Below are 12,324 nucleotides of genomic sequence, written 5' to 3'. Positions count from 1 at the left end.
TCCTGACCTCGTAATCTGCCCACCTTGGCCTCCCAAAGTGCTGGGATTACAGGCATGAGCCACCGTACCCAGCCTGCATTTGCTTTCCAGGTCCTTCCAAAACAGACTAGGTAGGCATGAAAACAGCACAGACTTCACAATGGCAGACCGAGGACGTCCCCGTGCACAGACATGGAAATATCCGGGCGGTCTTGTCACAGGCTGAACTTCTCTGCCAGCATGTGTGGCTGGCAGTGCTCAGAGGTTGACTGACTTACTCTGTCTTACAGAGGCCACTCCTGACTCCTAACACTTCAAACCCATGTACCCACCATATCGTACTTGAGGAGATTATTGATAGTGCATGGACAAGCATTTTAATTCTAATAGATATGTATTTAAATATGTATAAGAAAAAATGACCATTGTTTTAAGGATATAACTGGGATGAGGCTTTTTAAAAAAGTGACTGATTTACACAAAAACATATAGGAATAGTGCACAGAGGGGACGTATAAGACAAATTCCAGGAAGGTTATAGGCAAATAAAGGAGGTTTGGGAAACACTGCTTTAAATCAAGACTGTTCACTCATGGACCATCCCAACCCTTATAAAAATAACTAGCAGGGAAAACTGGTAATGTAGGTCTGTCTCCAAACTACGCATTGGGAACAGTGGACGGTTTATAGATAATCTACTAAAAGAAGAGGTCCACATACAAATACATACATTATTATATTTACAGTTAAACAGGTTTTTTTCCCAGGTGCCTTCTCAGGGTCTTCCATATGCAAATACTTATGTGACTCTTGAAAAGAGGGACCTGGAGTGCAGCATCTCCAAAATGTAGGTAAACTTGGCCAGGAGTGGTGGCTCACGCCTGTAGTGCCAGCACTTTGGGAGGCCAAGGCGGGGTGGGGGTGGGGGTGGATCACCTGAGGTCAGGAGTTCGAGACCAACCTGGCCAACATGGTGAAAACCCATCTCTACTAAAATTACAAAAATTAGGTCAGGCGCAGTGGCTCATGCCTGTAATCTTAGCACTTTGGGAGGCCAAGGCAGGTAGATCATCTGAGGTCAGGAGTTCGAGACCAGCCTGGCCAACATGGTGAAGCCCTGTCTCTGCTAAAAATATAAAAATTAGCTGCGCATGGTGATACACACCTGTAATGCCAGCTACCTGGGAGGCTGAGGAAGGAGAATCGCTTGAATCCCAGAGGCAGAGGTTACAGTGAGCCGAGATGGTGCCACCACACTCCGGCCTGGGTGACAGAACGAGACTCCATCTCAGGAAAAAAAAAAATGTAGATAAATCCAAAAACACTTTTTTCCAGACTACCTCTTGAGACTTGGACTTTTTGGGGGTGGTAGAGAGGGTGCACCATTCCTGGAGGTACTGCAATCCAAGTCAATGCGTAGAGTGGACAGAACAAGCTCCTATTCCATGTCCTTGCTCCAAAAATCCATTTATTATATTATCCTCAGATAGAGAATGTATCAGATATTAAAGTGGTAAGAACAGATGCTGCACATGATCTTAGCCAGAAGGCCAAAAAGCAATGAGACTTGAACTTTTTGAAATGACTGAACCTCGAGACTCTTGATCTAGGTGGTCACCCAAGATTTAGTTCTTATTCATTTGATTCTGACTCTCTTAGGTTAGTTATCAACCTGGCCCAACTCTTGTCTCCCAGAACTGAACACCTCTAGGGTTGTCTAAGCAACTCCTGCTTTTCAGGAACCCATCCATCTGCACAGTTTCCCCGGACTGCAAGATTATGGAGGAACAAGATACACAAATACACAGATGTGCTGCTACAGTTATTTGGACCAGGATGGGCACTCGATCCAAGCTGAGCCACTCAGGTTAACCTCCTCAAGGCTCTAGAATTCAGAAGAGGAGAATGGTTCCATCTGTCTTCTTGTGGATAGATCTGTAGTATGTAGATTAGGGAGCTGCTCCTGGTCCTACTTGCTGTCAGAAGGGCCAGAGAAACCTGGAGATGGGGGAGGATATAGGAGGAAGTGGGTGGAGGAAGAGATAAGAGATAGAAGTCCCTGCCAGGGCTTTGGCTCACACCTGTAATCCTAACACTTTGGGAGCCTGAGGCAGCTGGATCATTTGAGCCTAGGAGTTTGAGGCCAGCCTGCGCAACATAGCAAAATCCTGTCTCTACAAACAAAAATTAGCTGGGCATAGTGGTGTGTGCCTGTAATCTCAGCTACTAGGGAGGCTGAGGTGAGGATCACCTGAGAGGATGAGGCAGCAGTGAGCCAAGATGGTGCCACTGCACTCCAGCCTGGGTGACAGAGTGTCACCTTGTCTCAAAAAAGAGAGAGAGAGAGAACCCTGATGAATGAAGTTCAGGACCCTGATTCCTACTTTTTCCTGAAGCCTGGTTGCATGGTTCCTGTTCTAGCACCTTTAAATTGAGTCCCCCTTTTGCTTAATTGCACTCTGATGGGTTGGTCCTAATCTCCACCTGATTCCTGGGCATTCACAAGGCCTCTGTTATCCTTTTGGCATCCCCTCTGGGGCTGGCATGCTGTGGAACAGGATGCCCCTCCTGACATTTTGACCCTTGGATGCTGGCACATTCTTGACTTTGCCAATTCTTTGACAACAATGTCTTCTAGCAGCTCTCCCTGCCAATGCCTAAGAATCTGTTGCCCTTTCAAGATTCAGATACCCTTGGAAAAGAACCTGCTGGGTGTTCAAGAAAGGAGATTCAGGCTGGCGATCTCAGGAACAACCAGAAAAGCCCTTTGCCTCCTAGAATGAAACAGCTCAGCAACAGTTGAGATGTGTGGAATAAAAAGGTCAGAATCAGGCCAGGCGCGGTGGTTCGTGCCTGTAATCTCAACATTTTGGGAGGCCAAGGCAGGCGGATCACCTGAGGTTGGGAGTTCAAGACCAGCCTGACCAACATGGAGAAACTCCCTCTCTACTAAAAACACAAAATTAGCCAGGCATGGTGCTGCATGCCTGTAATCCAAGCCACTAGGGAGGCTGAGGCAGGAGAATCGCTTGAACCTGGGAGGTGGAGGTTGCGGTGAGCCGAGATTGTGCCATTGTACTCCAGCCTGGGCAACGAAAGGGAAACTCCCTCTCAAAAAAAAAAAAAAAAAAAAAACCGTTAGAATCAATAAGAAAGCTGGCAACTCTTGAATTGTGAAATGAGAGGCAGTCAAGCAACAAAGATGTAGGATCCTGGCCATGTGGCTTGGGGCAAGAAAAGTAGTCCACTTGTATCTCCATTGTTTTCCTGCCAGAAGACATCCCTTCTGTGATGAGGACATTTATTCATTCAACCAGCATTCCCTGAGGAATGAAGGCAAATAGGTACTATTTACCTATTTGAAGTTGGTAGGTCCTATACTAAGCCCTAGAGATATAGCTATTTATAAGATCTAATCCTCATGTTGGAGGAGTGCCTTGTCTGATAATGAGACAGACGTATTCCCCAACTGTAACGCTAAGGTATAAGGAATAATAGGGAAGAGGGGGCCAGCTACCAGTTGCTATGGGAACTCTTGAGTAAAGGAACACATCCAACTCACCAGTGGTGGTGGGGGCAATATTAGGAAAGGTTTCTAGTTGGACGCTATTCTTGAAAGACGAGGGAGTGCTAGCTCGTGGAAGGTAAGAAAAGATATTGCAAGAAGAGAAGCAATATAGGCACAGTCACAGCTTTGGTCAGGATGGAGCAGAGGGTAAAAGTGAAGATACACCGAATGTTGACTGGGCAGGTGGGAGAGGCCCTCCTAGTGCCGGTGGAGATATTGCAAGGTGAACTATGACAGGGTTTTAAACAGGTATGAGAAAAATCACGGGCAGCAGAGGGGGAAAAGTTTGGTGGAATTGACACTGGAAATAAGCAGATTAGCTAGGAGGTCCAGGGAGAGCATTGTGTTTCAGAAGCAACCTTAACCATGGAAGATCATTTGCAATACCTGAAGATGCAAACTGTGACGGGGACAGAAGGATTTGGCCTGTGTCAAGGGTATAGACCAAATAGAAGTTGTGAAGCAGCTCTCTCTGAATCCCCCTATCTCAATGTGTGCTTCTGGGATGACCTGTGGCTGCCTGAGTCCAGCTGTTTCCAACTAGAGAACCAGCAGGCAGTGGGAGGCATAGAGGCAGAGTCCAGGCTCCAGGAAACACTGGAAGATTCTAAGAGTGAGAGAAGCTCTTAAATGCTTCAGCATGACTCCCAAGAAAATGGAACAGAAGTAGCTGCCTCACTCAGTAACCAGTAGGTGATCCTTTAGCCAAAGTTGGGTTTTGAAAAGGCCTACTTCCCCGTCCTCCCTCCCCACAAGCCCCCCAAGTCCTCAATCCCCTCAACTCCACCTCCCCAGAGCCTAGTTCACTCAAGCATCTTCTCTCCCTCCTGCATGGCAACTTCTCCTTCTCCCAGTGTTCCTCCTTGACCCTGTCAAAATTCATGTCTCACGTTAATGAGTTGCTTACCACATCTCTGCTCTGTGCTGAGTGCTTCACATACATTTTCATTTCATCATTGCAATAACCATATGAAACAGGGGCTAACTTGTTCCTTCATTTTACAGACAAGGAAACTGAGGCTTAGGAAAGTTAAGTAAGTTAACTTGCCCAAAGTTACACAGGCTATGATTTGAACTCAAGCAGTGTGTATATGGAGCCCAGTCTTAGAATCCCTAACCTGCTTCCCAAGTTGTCCTTAGGTCACTGTTGCCCTCACCTGTGTTTGAAACATTCAGAAAGGACAGTCTACACGTGCTGCCTTTTCTGCTTTACTTTTCATTCCTTAAACACTGTCAGTCTGGCTTCCATTCTAATCAGGGACTTCCTAGTTTCCAAATAGAGTAGCCTATTCTTCTCCACCTTCCTGCAGCCCTCAGTGATGAGGATGAGCACATTCTTTGAGGTCCTTTGCATTTGGATCCAATGACCATTAATTCTCCTGGCTTTTTTCCTACCTCTCCAAATACCATTTATTTCTCCCTCTCTTCTTTCAGCACAATTTAAGGGATCCCCAAGATTATATCATCAACCTTGTCTTCTCTCTATATGCCCCCCTCTTGGTAGCCTTTTTTTTTTTTTTTTTTTTTTTGAGACGGAGTCTCGCTCTGTCGCCCAGGCTGGAGTGCAGTGGTATGATCTCAGCTCATTGCAACCTCACCTCCCAGGTTCAAGCAATTCTTCTGCCTCAGCCTCCCAAGTAGCTGGGATTACAGGTGTCCACCACCACACCTGGATAATTTTTGTATTTTTAGTAGAGACGAGATTTTACCATGTTGGCCATTCTGGTCTTGAACTCCTGACCTCAAATGATCCTCCCACCTTGGCTTCCCAAAGCGCTGGGATTACAGGCATGAGCCACCGCACCCATCCAGGTAGCTTCTTAGATGAATGTCTCTAGCCTTGACTTCTTTTTAGAGCCATAGAAATATTTACCCATATGCCTATTGCATGTGTCCCCTTGATGACCCCCATAGCCCTTTGGTCCTGGGTTCAGCTTTTCTCCTGAAATTGCCCTTCCCTTCTATGGTCGCTGCTTAGCAAATAGCTCTATTCTTCCCGGTCACTCAGGCTCAAAACCTTGAAGCCTCTTGAGTTAACCCTTGGTCCTGTCCTCGACATCCCATTGGTGGCTACTACCTGTATGGAATCTGCCCAAGACCTTCTTTTGTAATTGTCCCTCCTTCCCCAGGTTCTCATTGCATCCTGACCCTTCTTTGGCTTCCCTGCATCACTCTCTCACACACACACACTCATACACATATCAACTATGAGCCAGGTACTATGCTAGTACTAGGAAGTCAGTCGTGAACTAGAAAGACAAAAGGCCCCTGCTCTCAAGGAGCTCAGGTCTGGTGGGTGAGACAGAGGAGGGAACAAGTAATTGTCACTTACTGCAATGAGTGCCTTGAGGATAAAGTACAGTGTGTTTGCAGTAGGAACCCTTTAGAAGAACTGCCATCCAGAATTACAGAGTTAGGCACGGATTTCCAGTGGAAATGGCATTTAAATTTAGGTCTCAAAATGGAAACAGAAGTTAGCCAGGTAAAGGCTGGGGGGAATAAAGAAGGCATGTGAGGGAGACAAGCACTCAAGGCCAAGAGAACAGATGGGCAAAATTTTGGAAACTGGAAAGAGCAGGGCTTATGTGGTGAACGTCTGGTAATTCAGTACGGCCAAGGCGTAGAGGGTGAAGAGGAGTATTGAGAGATGAGGCTGGAGGGGGTAAGCAAGACCCAATTCATGGAGGGTCTCTAAGGCATTTGCAGTTTATCTTCATAGCACTGGGGAGTCACTGTGAGCTGCTATAAGCTATGGGGGAACATAATCAATATGTGTTTTAGAAAATATTACCTACAGGCTGGGCGTGGTGGCTCATGCCTGTAATCCTAGCACCTTGGGAGGCCAAGGTGGGCAGATTGCCTGAGCTCAGGAGTTCAAGACCAGCCTGAGCAACATGGCGAAATTGCGTCTCTACTAAAAAAATACACACCAACGCGCACACACACACACACACAAACACACACACGCTAGCTGGATGTGGTGGCGCACACCTATAATCCCAGCTACTGGGGAGGAAGGCACAGGAATTGCTTAAACCTGGAAGGCAGAGGTTGCAGTGAGCTGATGTTGCGCCGTTGCACTCCAGCTTGGGTGACAGAGCAAGACTCTGTTTAAAAAAAAAAAAAAAAAAAGAGAAAGCAAATGGATTTAAAGTATTCAAGACTTGAGGCTTGGCTAGGCATGGTGGCTCACACCTGTAATCTCAATGCTTTGGGAGACCAAGGCGGAAGGATTGCTTGAGCCCAGGAGTTCAAGACTAGCCTAGGCAAGATAGCAAGACCTCATCTCTCCCCCTAAAAATGTTTTTCAAATTAGTCAGGCATGGTAATATGCACCTGTAGTCCTAGCTAGGCAGGAGACTGAAGTGCAGGGATTACTTGAGCCCAGGAGTTTGAGGCTATAGTGAGCTGTAATCATGCCACTTGGCACTCTACAGAGTGACAGAGTGAGACGGTGTCTGTAAAACAGAACAAAACACCACACAGAGCTTGTTAGAATACAGTTAAAAGGTTATTGTCATCATTGAGGCAAAAATGATGATAATGGCCCTGATCAGCAAAAAAGCCATGAGGATGGAGAGAAGTGTATGTGTTTGGGGGATATTCATGGCATAGGATTGATGTATTAGTGATTGATTATATATACCAGGAAAAGGGAGGGGGGGAGTTAAGGATGAGGATGGCAGTGCATTCACAAAGACAGGGAACACTTGGGATCTGTTTTAAGGAAAGATGATGAGTTCACTCTGTACATGTTGAGTTTGAAGTGTCTGTGGGTTAGCTGAGTCAAGATGTCTAGTAGGCAGCTGAATACATAGGTTTGGAGCTCAGGAGAGGGACTGCAGGTTGTTAGTGTCAAGGTAGTACCTGGAGTTAATTACACCAGATGACATCATTTGGGAGGGCCTGGAAGGACAGCCTTATTTTAGGAATGGGCCTGAGTTAAGAATGAAATAGAAGGTGAGGAAGTAGAGATAGCAAGTTTGAACAAGTCGTTCAAGAGATTTAGCTACAAACAGTAGGAAGAACATAATGCAGCAACTAAAGTAGCCTGGCATTAAGAGAGGGGTTTTGTTTCTTTGTTTATGATGGACATGACACACTCATGTCTAATAGGAGGGTCTGCTGATTTCCAGTTCTGGGCCTTTTGGCTCATCCCAGCAACCTTGACAAAGTACTAGCAGAGTTGATATGCCAGGAACTCTGGGTCAGATAAAGAGTGAGATCCGTTCAGAGGAGACACCCCTCTTTGCCCCTAAGAGGTGACAAGCTGCTTCCAACCTCACCTCCAAGATTCTGGGACCTTTCCCACAGGAACTCACTTGAGGATTGACTCACAAAACTAGTTTTTCAGGATGGCTCATGCAGGCCCCTGAGGATATTCTCCGCCAAAAGGGCATAGTCAAGGCCTACAGGGTCTGTCCCTACCTTTCCAGGATCAGCTATGGGTGCCTCAAAAGGGGCCTGGCAGAACAGACACCAGCTCTGGTGGTGGAACTAGAGAAGGACACTCAGAGCCCAGGAAGATGGAAGTTCCTCATCAGATTCTGCAATGCAGTCAAGTTCCATTGACATTCCCTGATGCCTATTTGGTGCCAGGCCTGGCTAGTAGTTCTGTGATGAACTCAATAGGGCTTCCACTTGGAGGTAGAGAAAATAGATAATTACAATACAGAGTTCTGGGACCTCGTGAGAGAGTCCTCAAGGCTGGAAAGCCAGGAAGACTCAAAGGGTTTGATGGGAGAAAGATAATGCTAAAAACTCTAAATTTTCCCACTGACCCAGAACTTAGCTTTCCTTCTGTTTTTGGAAAACATAACCTAATGATTTTAACAAGCTATTTAAAACTATTTTTTTGTTGTTGTTGTTCGTTGTTCTGTGGACTTTTCCTTTCATGGTGAGCATTTGGGTTTAAAGGGGGAGACAGAACTTAGGGAACATATTTGCACAAGCCCTTACAGAATGTTCAAACCTAGCCTTGGAACCCTCAAATTAAAAGCAAGTGAGGCCCCCATTGCTGGATGTTGGAGAGCCCCTGGGCTCAATCCTCAGACCTCTTTTCTTTGTCCTCTTGATTCACTATCTTATTCACTCCTGTGGCTGTAAATACCAACTATATACTGAGAAGTTCTAAGTTCATACCTATAATTAGGGCCTTGTCCCCAGGTGTCAAACTTACGTATCCAGCTGCCTACCCAGTATTCCTATTTGGACTTCCAACAGGCTTCTTAAACAAAATGTGTCCCAAATCAACCCTCTATCTTTCCTCTCAAACCTGTTCCTCCTTTGGTCTTCCCCAATCATAGTTAATGAGTTAATGGCTCAGGTCATCCTTGACTTTTTTTTTTTTTTTTTTTGAGACAGAGTCTAGCTCTGTTGCCCAGACTGGAGTGCAGTGGTAACATCTCGGCTCACTGCAACCTCCGCCTCCCGGGTTCAAGCAATTCTTCTGTCTCAGCCTCCTGAGTAGCTGAGACTACAGTTGCACACCACCATGCCTGGCTAATTTTTGTATTTTTAGTAGAGACAGGGTTTCACCATATTGGTCAGGCTGGTCTGGAACTCCTGACATCTTGATCTGCCCGCCTCGGCCTCCCAAAGTGCTGGGATTACAGGCGTGAGCCACCATACCCCGCCTCTTTGATTCTGTTTTGCCTGCCTATTCCCCCTTACCCAATTTGTCAACAAATCCTGTTGACTTCACCTTCAAATATCCTGATGTTAACCATTTCTCACCATGCCCTTTGCTTTCACTTTAGCCCAAATTGCCATCATCTCCACCTGGTTTAATGCAGGCGTCTCCTAACTGGTGTCCCCTGCTCTATGTTTGTCATCCCATGGTATACAGTCAGAACAAGCGATCCTTTAAACAGAATGGTCCTATTTAAGACTTGAGATCCTGGCCAGGCATGGTGGCTCATGCCTGTAATCTCAGCATGTTCAGAGGCCAAGGTAGGAGAATGACTTAGAGCCAGGAGTTCAAGATCATCCTGGCCAACAGTGAGATACTATTTCAACAAACATTTTTTAAAATTTAGCTGGGCATGGTGGCACATGCTTCTAGTTCCAGCTATTCAGGAGGCTGAGGCAGAAGGATCTCAAGCCCAGTAGTTTGAGGCTGCAGTGAGCTATGATCATATCACTGCAATCCAGCCTGGGCAACAGAGGAGACCTTGTCTGTTAAAAAAAAAAAAAAAAGAAGAAAAGAAAAAAGAAGGGCTGGTGCAGTGACTCACACCTGTAATCCCAGCACTTTGGGAGGCTGAGGCGGGCTGGTCACCTGAGGTCAGGAATTCGAGACCAGCCTGGCCAACATGGTGAAATCCCATCTCTACTAAATACACTGCGCCACTGCACTGTAGCCTGGGCCACAGAGTGAGACTCCGTCTCAAGAGAAAGAAAGGAAGGAAGGAAGGAAGGAAGGAAGGAAGGAAGGGAGGGAGGGAGGGAGGGAGGGAGGAGGGATGGTAGGTCAGATGCGGTGGCTTATGACTGTAATCCCAGCACTTTGGGAGGCTGAGGCGGGTGGATTACCTGAGGCCAGGAGTTCAAGACCAGCCTGACCAACATGGTGAAACCCCGTCTCTACTAAAAATACAAAATTAGCCAGGTGTGGTGGCGCATGTCTGTAATCTCAGCTACCTAGGAGGCTGAGGGAGGGGAATTGCTTAAACTCAGGAGGCAGAGGTTGCAGTGAGTCAAGATCACACCATTGCACTCCAGCCTGGGCAATAGAGTGAGACTCTATCTCAAAACAAAACAAAACGTAAGATCCTGTCACTCTTCTGCGCAAAACTCTCCAGTGGCTCCCATCTCATTCAGGGTAAAGTCAGTGGCCCCAAGACCCTGCCACACCTGCTCCCCTCCGAGGCCTCCCTTGACCTCATCTGCTAGTGCTATCCACCTTGGTCACCTCTTTCCAGCCACCCTGGGCTCTGTAAAAGCCTATTACACAACACTCATTCTCCAGCATTAACCCTTTGCGTTTGTGGATCTTTCTACCTTTAACGTCCTCCCCCAGATATCTCCATGGCCTAGTGCCTCTCTTCTTTCAGATCCTTGCTAAAATCTCTCACTAAGACAGGCCCTGACTACTCTATTTAAAATTACAACCCTCTCCCCTCAGCTCTTCCTTCTTTTCATCCCTGCTTTATTTGTCTCCAATGCACTTGTCAACATTTGGCCTACGTAATATTTTACTTATTGTTTTCCCCCTGTAGGATGTAATCTTGATGAAAGCAGCAATTCTTATCAGTTTATTTATTTATTTATTTATTATTTTTGAGACAAAAATAATATTATTTTGTCACCCAGGCTGGAGTACAGCAGTACAACCATGACTCACTGCAGCCTTGACTTCCCAGACTCAAACCATCTTCCCACTTCAGCCTGCTGAGCAGCTGAGGCTACAGGTGTGCGCCAACATGCTCAGCTAATTGTTTATATTTTGTAGACACAGTGTCTTGCTATGTCGCCCAGATTGGCCTCAAACTCCTGAGCTTAAAGGTGTTCTTCTGCTTTGGTATCCCAAAGTGCTAGGATTACAGGCATGAGCCACTGTGTCCGGCTGTCTCAGTTTATTTAGTGCCACATTTCTACCATCCACAGAAGTGCCTGACACACATAAGGTACTCAATTAACATTTGTTGAATAAATGAATTAATTATGGGCTGCAACGGGCTCCTAATATGTGTCAAGCAGGGGCCTGGAATGTGCCAGAAAACTCCTTACAGTGAATAACATAATTCCCTTTTTTTTTTGAGACGGAGTTTCACTCTTATTGCCCAGGCTGGAGTGCAATGGCACAATCTTGGCTCACTGCAACCTCTGCTTCCTGGGTTCAAGCGATTCTCCTGCCCCAGCCTCCCAAGTGGCTGAGATCACAGGTGCAAGCCAACATGCCCAGCTAATTTTTTTGGTATTTTTAGTAAAGATGGGATTTCTCCATGTTGGCCAGGCTGGTCTGGAACTCCTGACCTCAGGTGATCCACCCTCCTCAGCCTCCCAAAGTGCTGGGATTACAGGTGTGAGCCACCACACCCAGCCATGATTTCTACTTTGCTGATAAGAAGATTGAGGCTTAAGGCCGGGTGTAGTAGCTCACACCTGTAATCCTAGCACTTTAGGAGGCCAAGGTGGGTGGATCACCTGAGGTCAGGAGTTTGAGACCAGCCTGGCCAATATGGCAACACCTTGTCTCTATTAAAAATACAAAAATTAGCTGGGTGTGGTGGTTCACGCCTGTAATCTCAGCTACTCGGGAGGCTGAGGAAGGAGAATGACTTGAACCTGGGAGGCAGAGGTTGCTGTGAGCCCAGATCACGCCACTTTACTCCAGCCTAGTCTGAAGAGCAAAACTCTGTCTCAAATAATAATAATAACAATAATAATAATAATAATAAATAAAAGGAAGACAGGCTTGGGGAAATATGAGTGCCCTTTTCCTCTGTTCCTATAGCAACCTGTGCATGGCCCCAGTCTCAGCACCTATCATAGTGCACTGTCATTATCCATTTCCTCAACTAGATGTAAGATTTTTAAGTTCAGGGACTATCCTATCTCTTACTTTTTGTTGCATCTCCAACACCTGGTAGAGAGGTGGGCACATAGTAGGTGCTTAAGAAATATTTCTTGCATGAATACATGAATGAAATGGGCAAGTCAGGGTACAAACTCACAACTTTCAAAAAGAAAAGTCTCTGCCCACCCCACGCCCATCTGCCCTAGAGTGTTCCTGAGACAGCCACAGAGCCAACAGTGAAGTCCCTCCCCCTGGC

General features: G+C 46.3%; 1 long non-coding RNA gene and 1 other non-coding gene across 2 annotated transcripts in view; both read right to left on the bottom strand.

The window, feature by feature from the left end:
* Window positions 1–337: 337 nt before the first annotated feature.
* Window positions 338–12,324, bottom strand: part of LOC117068776 — a 48,410-nt gene continuing 36,423 nt past the window's right edge. The window contains exon 3 of the long non-coding RNA XR_004431233.1: window positions 338–1,977. This is a non-coding gene — a long non-coding RNA (uncharacterized LOC117068776). The remainder of the gene's footprint in view (window positions 1,978–12,324) is intronic.
* LOC117069177 lies at window positions 1,352–1,541 on the bottom strand. The gene has a single exon (XR_004431424.1). It is a non-coding gene; the product is annotated as a U2 spliceosomal RNA (small nuclear RNA).

Source organism: Trachypithecus francoisi, unplaced genomic scaffold (genome assembly GCF_009764315.1).
Source record: "Trachypithecus francoisi isolate TF-2019V2 unplaced genomic scaffold, Tfra_2.0 Lachesis_group21, whole genome shotgun sequence".
In the NCBI taxonomy this organism is placed as follows: Eukaryota; Metazoa; Chordata; class Mammalia; order Primates; family Cercopithecidae; genus Trachypithecus; species Trachypithecus francoisi.
This window is presented reverse-complemented; position numbering and strand designations above follow the sequence as displayed.